Genomic DNA, 11,261 nt, shown 5'->3' with positions numbered 1-11,261 from the left:
GTTCTAATAATTGCACACCTGTTCTGATCTGCAGGCTTACACGCATTTCGTATGCAACTGGAAATCCTCTTTCGGAAAACATGCACACAACAAGTCAAATTACCTCGTTGCGCCAGCGTGCAGTTGCGAATGCAATTTACAAATACTAATTCCGACGGCATAACTTATCTCCGCGTACTTTCAGAGTTAGGAAATGCCTCGCGTTTTGAACTGCGTGAAATTCAGAATATTCTCGTTTTCCGGAAATTAGATTCGCCCTATAATTAAAGCACGTTACCCATTGGCGGTATTTTCATTTCCTGCTCGTTATTATATTTACCTCGGGCCGAATGCCCGCCCTTTTTTTTTTCTTCGAAACACGGGAATACGGGAACACGGGATACTTTCGTATAGGAGCTGACTTTGTGGATTGTAGTTAATTTGTGATAGATAGTAACGAGAGATATACACTGTTCAAAATAAGAGTAACCTCGCTTCGCGCATGGGACGTACCTAACGTAGGGCTAGAACCACTAGAACGTCCGAACCCCCACTTAACCACCTACGTTTTTCTCCGTCTTACTCTCTGCTGCGCTCTCTGTCTATGCGCAGAACGGACGAGAATCGGTCCGAGAGCGAGGTTACTCTTATTTTGAACGACGTATAGTGTAATTAGCTAAGCAGATCATGTAATAGAGGCGAGGGTATCCGAGAAATTGTGTAGTAACGAATTTAGTGTCGTTAAGGAACTGACACCTGTTGATTTAATAATATGTAAACATTGAAATCTTGCTGTTTCTTTGTGAGACTGGTGTTAGTCTTGCAGATAGTGTGATAATTATTTTCTTTCTTTGGTACAAGAATTGATTCAATGTTTTGGTTGTGTATAGCTATGTATAAGTATGTCTATTAATTAAAACATACGGTTTATGAAAGAGACAAACATTACGTTACAGTTTTAAATCTTTAAAGTAAAATAAAAATAAAATCATCTCTCCCTTAAATATCCATTCTTAAATAAAATCTTTTGATTTCCATGAAATTTAAAAATTATTTTATTTGAATCCAGTTCTCAACACTCGCTTCTCATATTTCCTAACATTCTCATATTTTATATTTTATACATTTTTACAGAGTCAATTTAAAGATTGAAAGGTCTTTTCACATAAACACTTTGCATCTTTTCCATTTATTACAATTTTCCCTTCTCAAATATAGCCCGTTTATTAGATACATTAAAATGCACACTTTTTAAGTATGCCAAAAAACTGGAAATAACATTAACATACTTCGCTGACGCGCATGATAAGCTCTTGATCTTGAATGTATGCAAAATAAAAATCAATATTCAAATAGCTACCGGCGTGATGAAGCAGGCGAATATTTAAATCGGCATTTCACACGATCGCACATCAGTTGTACGCGAAAAATACTATTATAGCTTCAAATATATGTATGCCCGTATTTGCATTTAAAGTTCCTTTGAGAGTTAAAGTTACCATTATTTAAAATTTTTTTTTAAATTCAACGCGTTTCGCATAATGTTTGAGAATTGCTGCAATTTTTTATGCAATCTTAATTTCTCTAAACTTACTTCTCAAAGTAAGTAGCGTAACACAGTAATTATGAATCGGAGTTGCATTCAAATAAGTTTGCTAACTTTCAAAATTAATCAAAATTCAAATTAACGATAAAAGTCGTTTAGAAATTACTATTAAATCTGTCGTTCCAGGTAATTTAATAATATTACAGGAAGAAAAAATCAATTAATTTCCAAGTATAAATTCATAAAAATTCCATTTGATTAAGTCGAAACGACGAACTTCTGGATTAATTCAATTAAGACTTAATAAGTCGACAGAGTGAAATTCTTCGAGGAATCACGGATATATCAGGGAAACAAAGATATTTATCTTGCGTCCTCTAGATCCGCAGGATCTCTATTTACTCAGCTATCCTCCTTGGCAATATCCACGGACCTTATACTCAAAGCAACTGTTTCTCTCCGTTTCACCCTTGACTTTCTTAATTTAATTATTTCAATTGTTTACATTGAATACAAACAACTACGCACGTGTTTATTGTACGGAGGTAACCGAGTAACCGCTTGTATCGTAAATATTCGTCTGTTTACATTCTTAGGGGATGGAAGTTTTGAAGTAACAGCACTTCTATCGCTGGAAATAATTGTAATTACTTAAAAATTAAAAATTAGTCGTCTAAAAGTGAGAATAGTTTTAACGAATTATAAAAATAGCATGTTTTATGAGAGATGTTGAACTATAAGAAAATGCAAAAGAAATTTTATTTTTTAGGAAAATCCCTCGAACCTCTGAACTCGAAATTTTTTTTTAAGTAACTCTCTATTATTTTAAGAATTTCATTTGAATTTGAACCATTTCTTTTTTTGCTAACTATATTGAAAATAGCATTAAGGGTCACATGTGTGTTTACCTCTTGCTCATGCAGGTAGAAAAAATATAACACATATTTAAAGGCAATTTAAAAATTACTCCATCGATACCTGTGAATAAAACTGGGAATAAAAGGGGTCCAAAGGGTTAACACGCGTCAAACACAGTCTGTATTTAAATACTTACAATATTCACAGTCTAAACAATCGAATATTTCTATATTTCACACTTGTCATACTTGCATTACATATGAACATCAACCTGAATACTTTCCATTTCCCTCATCGAAGTACCTACTGCGGAGAATGATTCGAATTCAAGCGGACACTGCGGAAACAATTGCTGTTAATGCCCGTGGTTGTGGCGATGAACTTTCTAGCCTTGTAAATGTTTGCACGATGTTGTGCCGTCTAGATACTGGTTCCAAGGACCACCCAAATGATTGGGACTTGTAAAAACTGATCTATGGTATCGCGTTGCTCCTTGGTTCTCCTTGTTCGTGGTGGTTGAACGACTACTCGACGACTCAACTCTCCGACGTCGCGTCTCGGACGTCCGTGAGAGGGATTTTCGTTGGGACACGCTGATTGGTTAATGGTTAACGATTGCATTTACCAATCAGCGTGTCTAATATCGTCTTCCAGTGCGCCCTTAGCGCGTTGTCACCTTGAATGTAAGTACGTATATTTAAAATTAAATTAAATAGTCTAATATCTGAAAAGCTACTAGATATAGAGGAATAGTGTAAATTGACGAATTTTGTATTTTTCAACGACAAATTTGAAAATTAAAAAACCAACGAAATTAAAAGTAATAAATTTTGTATTCTTCAAATTTTATAACCTTCATCTTTGAAGACGATTTTCACAGACGATTGTCGACAAGAAAAAGCTTGTCAAATATTTTTTTTGAGTACTATGACATACCAAAGTTTCATCAATGTCGGTTCCCTTCTTAGACCATTTCCTTATATCAATAAAATCTATAACAAATCTTCTGGAAAAAGTGTTCAACATAAACTATCTCAACTCAGCACTGCAAATTGTTCAATTAAGAAAAAAACTTCTCCGTGTAGCTTAACACAAGTAGGACAATATTGAAATAAATGTAAATGTTATTAAAACTCTCCTTTAATCGTCGCTAAAGAACCTTGTCGCAACTGAAAAAAAGAGAGAAAAACAGGAAAATTGAGTTCTTCCACGATCCAAAGGATCGAGACTGATGCAAGCGCGACTTTCGCAGGATTTCTTGCATGAAAAATGGTCGGAGAGTTATTCAATTGAAGTTTAATTGAAAGCGTACGGTTAAACGACATGGGCGGCAAAGGAGTAGAGGAGTAGGCGAAAGACAAAGTTTCCTTGTCAACGAATGCTAATTTTAAAGGAATATTCAAACACTCTGTACGCCTTGTAAAATATTCCAGTGCCCTCTCGACTCTTTTAACGACGCGGATTTAATGAACGGCCCCGGTTCGAAGCGCCACTTACGACTGAGAAAACGGAAAGTTTAAATGTTAATGCTACTCGCCCCGTGAAAGCACTCGTGAAACGATGAAAGGCGCACGATGAAAGGCAACGAGACGCACGATTCGAAAGGTGAAAAAGAAAAGAAGAATATGTATTTTGTTAGGTTTTCTGTAGAAACGGTTTATGGCACGATCGACCGGGAACGGTTATTTTTGAGTTGAGGATTTTAGTTTATTGCTTTCACGGGTCTAATTACATCCTGCGAGGGTCACTAGAATTGCTTTGCTAGATTTTTAGTAATTTGTGTCCCTCGCGCTCAATAGCCTACGAACATACCATAAACCACGAATTTCCGAACGGCACATCTGTATGTAACGGTCCGCTTGCCGATTAGTCTCACCCGGAGGAAATTCCAGATTTTTGGGACCTTCCGCCCACCCCTCGCGACCGGCTCCCACCCTTCCAAGGTGACAGCGCGCTAAGGGCGCACTGATAGGGCGGTAAAGACGATATCAGACACGCCGATTGGCAAATGCAATCGTTAATCATTAACCAATCAGCGTGTCCCAACGAAAATCCTTCTCACGGACGTCGGAGACGCGACGTGGACGAGGAGTCGTGTAACAGTCGTTCAACCACCACGAACACGGAGAAGCAAGGTTATCGCGTGATGTGAGCTGGTTGCTCCTTGGTTCTCCTTGTTCGTGGTGGTTGAACGACTACTCGACGACTCACTCTCCGACGTCGCGTCTCGGACGTCCGTGAGAAGGATTTTCGTTGGGACACGCTGATTGGTTAATGGTTAACGATTGCATTTGCCAATCAGCGTAACTAATATCGTCTTTACCGCCCTTCCAGTGCACCCTTAGCGCGCTGTCACCTTGGAAGGGTGGGAGACGGTCGCGAGGGGCGGGCGGAAGGTCCCAAAAATCTGGAATTTCCTCCGGGTGACTAATCGGCAAGCGGGGCCGTTCGGAAATTCGTGGTTTATGGTATGTTCGTAGGCTATTGAGCGCGAGGGATACAAATTACTAAAAATCTAGCAAAGCAATTCTAGTAACCCTCGCAGGATGTAATTAGGCCCGTTCCTGGTCGATCGTGCCATAAACCGTTTCTACAGAAAACCTGACAATTGCATACCCAGAGAAATGATTTACCAGTAAAAAGAATAGCAGGATAATTTAAATCTTGATCTACACGTTCAAGCGTAACGATCAAGATTTCAAAGGTTGGGAACATTATCAAAGCATTTGTCAACTTCTGTACGCACACTTCCGCGCTGTTAAGCTTGAAACAATTATATTCTTTCAGCGAATCTATCTTTGAATCGAGAAGTAGTCGCATTACCGCGGCTACCTTGGCTAACAACCAGATATATACCCTGTCCCTTTCGAATTTTTGTCCGACATAACCGCTCTGTAATGCAATTACAGAAACAGAATAGAGAACAGGGTGGAAAGAGGGTTTGGGGCAAGGGACGAAGGGTGGAAAGCAGCCAGTGAGAAAAGAGGAGACAGCCAGAAAGAGAATGAGAATGAAAAGCTTGCAAGTATTCCCCGTAACGCTTGCTATGCAGGCGTAGAATCGCTTTGACTAACGAACCACGAATGTCGAAGGTGCTCGTAAATAAATGCGTCGCTGCACCTATAGTTATGTCCTACATTACCATAACGCTTGCAAATATGCCTTTCGGAAATTTTCTCTCGATCGTACAAGCCGTGATACCGTTGTTTCTATTAATATGAACATATGGTAGACCGGTTAATTCCGTAAAACAAAAAGTAGATCAAATTGATGAAGTTATATATCTACATCGAATATAAATATTAATATTTCAAATAATCGTATTAAAAAATTACTTAGCATGTTGAATTATACTACGATAATTTATTTTAGAGAATGGAGTTAATCACATTGGTTACTAAAATAAACGATTTATCATTTGACGATCATAAAGATTTTTGTCATTTAGTGGTGGTAAGACTAATTATTAAGGAAATTTTAAATATGAAAAGGTAAGGGTTAATTGTTAGGTTTTCTGTAGAAACGGTTTATGACACGATCGACCGGGAACGGTTATTTTTCAGTTGAGGATTTTCGTTTATTGCTTGCACGGGTCTAATTACATCCTGCGAGGGTCGCTAGAATTGCTTTGCTAGATTTTTAATCATTTCTGTCCCTCGCGCTCAATAGCCTACGAACATACCATAAACCACGAATTTCCGAACGGCCCCGCTTGCCGATTAGTCACCCGGAGGAAATTCCAGATTTTTGGGACCTTCCGCCCGCCCCTCGCGACCGTCTCCCACCCTTCCAAGGTGACAGCGCGCTAAGGGCGCACTGGAAGGGCGGTAAAGACGATATCAGACACGCCGATTGGCAAATGCAATCGTTAACCATTAACCAATCAGCGTGTCCCAACGAAAATCCCTCTTATGGACGTCCACGAGACGCGACGTCGGAGAGTAGTAGTCGAGTAGTCGTTCAACCATCACGAACAAGGAGAACCAAGGAGCAACGCAATACCATAGATCAGTTTTTACAAGTCCCAATCATTTGGGTGGTCCTTCGAACCAGTATCTAGACGGCACAACATCGTGCAAACATCCACAAAGCTCGAAAGTTCATCGCTACAACCACGAGCATTAACATTAATCTTTGGCACTAAAATTTTAAAAAATTCGAAAAATCGAGTTGGTCAATTTCGTCGGTGACTAATTTGCTATAATTGCAATACGTTTTCTGCAAGAGAACTGGAATTTTGGAAGATTCTACGACTTACGTTGCCTAGTTTCTTCTCGAATTATAGTTCTACCTGTATTCGTACCTATACACAGTGTCCCATAAATTCTGTCCATTTCGAATGTCTCTCTTATCTGCAAAAACGATTTAACACGGTAATATTTTCTTTACAGGTGGAAACAACTCTTTTCAGGATTGAAAGGCTATCATAGTAACGACAGAACAATTTTCCCATAGTTAAAATATTGTTTACTGCGAAATTAATGCAGTTGCAAATAAAAGTTCGGTCAGTTTCCAAACATTTTTCTTCATTTTTAACGGTTTGCATCTTCTTCTCCGAACTTATGTCACAAACAATTTGGCCATAAATCTCAGACCGCTAGAGCTGTGTAAAATTCGTTGTTTACAGTGAAAGACATTCTATTCGGTGCACTTGCATCGCGCCGTCAGTATGAATTTCAGCGTGTTGAATCGATCGTGACAGTTACTGGCGCATTTCCCTGCGCGCAGAGTTTCACGACAATGAATATGGCAATTCAATAAATGGACGCTACGCATACAGAGTGTATCTGAAAAAAGTAATGGTCAAACTTTCTCTCGACGTCTTCGAACATTTTCTCCGCAAATTTTTAGACAAAAGCACGTTTCTCGAGTAAATACACAGGTATATCAAACTCGTGGAATTTAGGTTTGAAAGTAAGAAGATTTTGAATTGAGAATTTCGTGAATTTCGTAAAATTTACGATTAAACGATCGAAGAATAAACGTGAACGATGAAAATAAGCATGATCGTTCGAGAATAAGTGATTGGTTCGTTTGTGCTTCGAGCATAATGTCGTCGAAAGAAGTATTTTCACAAATACGTACGAATAGGATGTTAATTCTATTGAGAATTCTGTGAATACAGTGAAATCTTCAGTGATGAATTATGTTTTAACGTACGATCCGATAAAATTAACAACGATTGAGATTGAACGAAATCAGCACTTCAATTGAAAATCGTTGTATAGGGTGGGAAATTCATCTGCTCGTTTAAATGAGAAAACTGTGGATTAATTCCTTGGTGAATACCTTTAAATCTCCACGATTGAGTAAGTTATTCATTTTGACAATGGTTTATTAAAAAGAGCGCAATTTTGATTTATCGCTCTTGCGATGAAATTATGCGAGTGAAACGAACGTTGCCAGGTATGGGAATTAATATGAAATCGAAGAAAAAACAACTTTCCTTCGTTTTTGTAAATTAAACATTTCAAGTATTTTATAGCTCGTTAGTTCCGTGCTTCGGTACGGATTTAATTAATTATTTTACTTTGACTTTCGCTAATACGAACGCGATGTTGTGAAGTGCAAATTAAAATTAAGAATTTCTGAGGAAATAAATTAGAGCGTGTGAAAATTAGCCATTTGGGAACAGAGCTAAATAGAATTGATATTTTATTCTATTATTTTTAATATTTAATATTTCATTTTTAACAATTTCTCAATATTTAATTTTGAATAATTTCTCAATATTTAATTTTTTTCATATTAATAAAGTAATCTTAGGGATTAAAATAATTCCATCTTATTCACCCCCTGAAATCATTGAAATTACACCTAAAAATTGTCTCGTATCACCAAAGCCAGAGAAGTACTATATTATCTTTAGGAGCACAATTTAAGATTTCCTATATTTCAGATTTCCCGGGGCCACTTATTTTCTTTCACTCAGTTTGTACAGGGTTTGAAAGTTCGGTCTGCAAATGTTTGACCCTGTTGGCGCACTGAACGCGTCAGATTCATGAGAAATCTGCATACGAAGTACAGCAATTTCCAATAAAATACTTGCCGGTGCAATGGCACCAATTTTCACCCGTGATCGAGCTGTTTTGCAGGCTGCAGAAAAATCCTGAATATAACGCGAAGAACATAAAATCTGTCACAAATACATAAATATTTTTTACCAATTTTCTCGCGTACCCGTATCGCTCCAGATAAATATCTTCTGACTGTTATGACAACGAATTAACACGGTTACAGGTGTTCACAGCGTTCAGACAAATTTTTATTATGCTTATTTGCATACGCAGCCACGTTGTCGATATTCGCCTTGTATATTCTGAACGAATGTATGAAAATTATTACCGGTAGCTCGAGTAAAGATTGTTTAAATATTATTTTATTCAGTTTGCATTTGGAGAAATTTATCGTCCCGGAACAGATTCGCTTTAACGCGAATATTAGATAATTGTAATTTTGGGGGAATTGCTATTTTTCAACGATGTTTGTAAATTAAGAAATTCTGTAAAATCTACAAATTGCAAAATGTAGAAGTTTGCAAAAACAGCCTTGAGAATATAGTTCTTGCGTTAGTGCAAAATTGTGTTTTATAGTTTTCAAATGTAATTTATTCAGAATAATCAGAACGTATTTTTCAGCTTCGTAATAGAAACTTTTTATTATGGTTACAAGAATACTTCAAATTCTAATTAAAATTTGAAATTCATGCGTAGAAATACATTTGCAATTCCGCACTTTAGAGAAACAAATTTAATCATTCATAACAATTTATATATTGTTAGAGATAAAGATATTACACTACACTTATTTGAGCCAATTGTTTACTTTCAAAATTTTTCATAAACCTACTTTTGTTCATTATTATTATTCTACTGTAAGCTAGTAGCATATCTCTAAAGTTCTCAATAATATCTCTAAATATCTCTGAATAATTGCATAAAAATGTGCTCCCTTTAACAAAGCCATTGATAAGAAAATCTTTATTACTCGAACGATGCAGATCTTCCTTTTAATACTGTAACAGGTATTATAAATCACTAAACACAGTTTCCTGTTTTACCGACTTCACCATTAAAATTAATCAAAAATTGCTACACCAAACAAACACAGCACACAGTTTCACAGCTTCCCTCTTCAAAATCAACACAAACGAACCATCTTTCCACCGAACACTGTCGAACGTTCAAACAATCGATCGAATATGAACGTTTCAAGTTGCAATCAACATCTCGTTACGATCGTAAAGAGGAGAAGAAAAAAAAAAAAAGAAATGGGAACAAAGAGCTGCCATTCGACGTATTACACGAAGATAACAAATTCCAACGGGTTCGAGCTAAAGGAACTCTTCTTGATGAACCGACTCTTCAGACGTAGGCGATGAAAGGAAGACGAATCCGTGGAAGAAAAATCCATATGTAAATCAATCGGTAAGAAACAAAAGGCTTCGAGCTCTTGTGAAATGAAATCGACTGGTTCAATGAAAAACACGGGACGAACTTGTTAACCAGGACTCGGATTTCCGTGAAACAAAGTCGCCATGCAAATTCATCTGACGCGTCTGTTGGATGTCTCGGATATAAAGGGCAGACGCGTCAGTGCCGGAAGTAATTTCCATAAAACATTCTCGAATGAATGAGAAGCGAGTAGGACTTTGACTACCCGCCACCTTCCCTACATCCGACACTTGTATTTTTTCCTTTCTCCCCTGTTTACCTTCGCACTGATTACTTTTTACCACTGTTTAACGTAACAGGTCGCCTTTTCTGCCATCGGTGCTGCGAGACGAAGAAGAGACGATGATAATTAGCCCTTTAAACGAGGACGACGAGCTAACTCGTCGTCGAAGGATGCACCTTAAGCGAGCGAGACGAGTCAACTCGTTAACTCCAAGTTCGAAAATTTTTTTTCAGGTATGAAAGAAGGAAAATGGCGTAATTTATTTGATTAGGGTGCAGAGAAGGCGCTTTCAACAAGTTAGAAGGTTGAAAGGTTTAAAGGTTACGTCGAGTCTAACATTTTGTCTTCAGATATCATGTAACGATAAATTACAAATGATAATAAACTCAGTAATTTACTTAGTATTTTATTATTAGAAATACTGAAACGAAGGGAAACTACATGGTACTGCCCAAGAATGACCAAATGAGTGACTAACTCGACTATTTGGACCGCAAAGGGTTAAGTCGATTATTTCCACACGGTGATACTAAGTGAGTTATACGGAAAATTTTGTCACGGAGTTGAGAAAATTCGTTTGATCGATTCACTTTTGTTTACCTGCGCTTTACTAAATTTTCATCGATATCGAAAAATCGAATCTGTAGAAAGTATGAATACGTCGCAAACCTCAGAAAAATGTGCTATTATTTTAGTCGAATATATTACATATTATGTACAAATATGCGCGAATTACAACAAACCTCGCGAAATCGGTAAGAAATATTTTTCCACCAAATTCTCTTCCTGCATTTCGTTGAATAATTCAAGAATAGTACGTAGAATAGTGTACAGCATATACGAAACTCCTTCAACAACTTCTAATTAGGCGTAATTAAATTAAAACTTCCCCCGGCGCAAGAGTTTGTGCCACCGTAACAAATCACAAAAAGCTGCAACTTAAATTTTTATTTCACAGTTCATTGTAATTCCGAGGATTCCGTTAAATGCAAATTTATCTGGCTGCTATGTATCATCCCGCGCAAATTCATCAATTGCATTGTTGCTTTATTTTACCACCTGGTTATCGAATGTATTACGCATTTTTCAGAATTATACAATGCCACATCCTTCCTGTCCACGTTCAACCGAAACACCTACGGAACATTCATTCGTTCTGCAACACCGTGTATCGTGGTTAAAATTGCATCCCGTGATATAG

The sequence above is a fragment of the Habropoda laboriosa genome, unplaced genomic scaffold, assembly GCF_001263275.1.
Source record: "Habropoda laboriosa isolate 0110345459 unplaced genomic scaffold, ASM126327v1 scaffold22, whole genome shotgun sequence".
Taxonomy (NCBI): Eukaryota; Metazoa; Arthropoda; class Insecta; order Hymenoptera; family Apidae; genus Habropoda; species Habropoda laboriosa.
The sequence above is the reverse complement of the archived record's forward strand: the minus strand, read 5'-3'. Positions refer to the sequence as shown.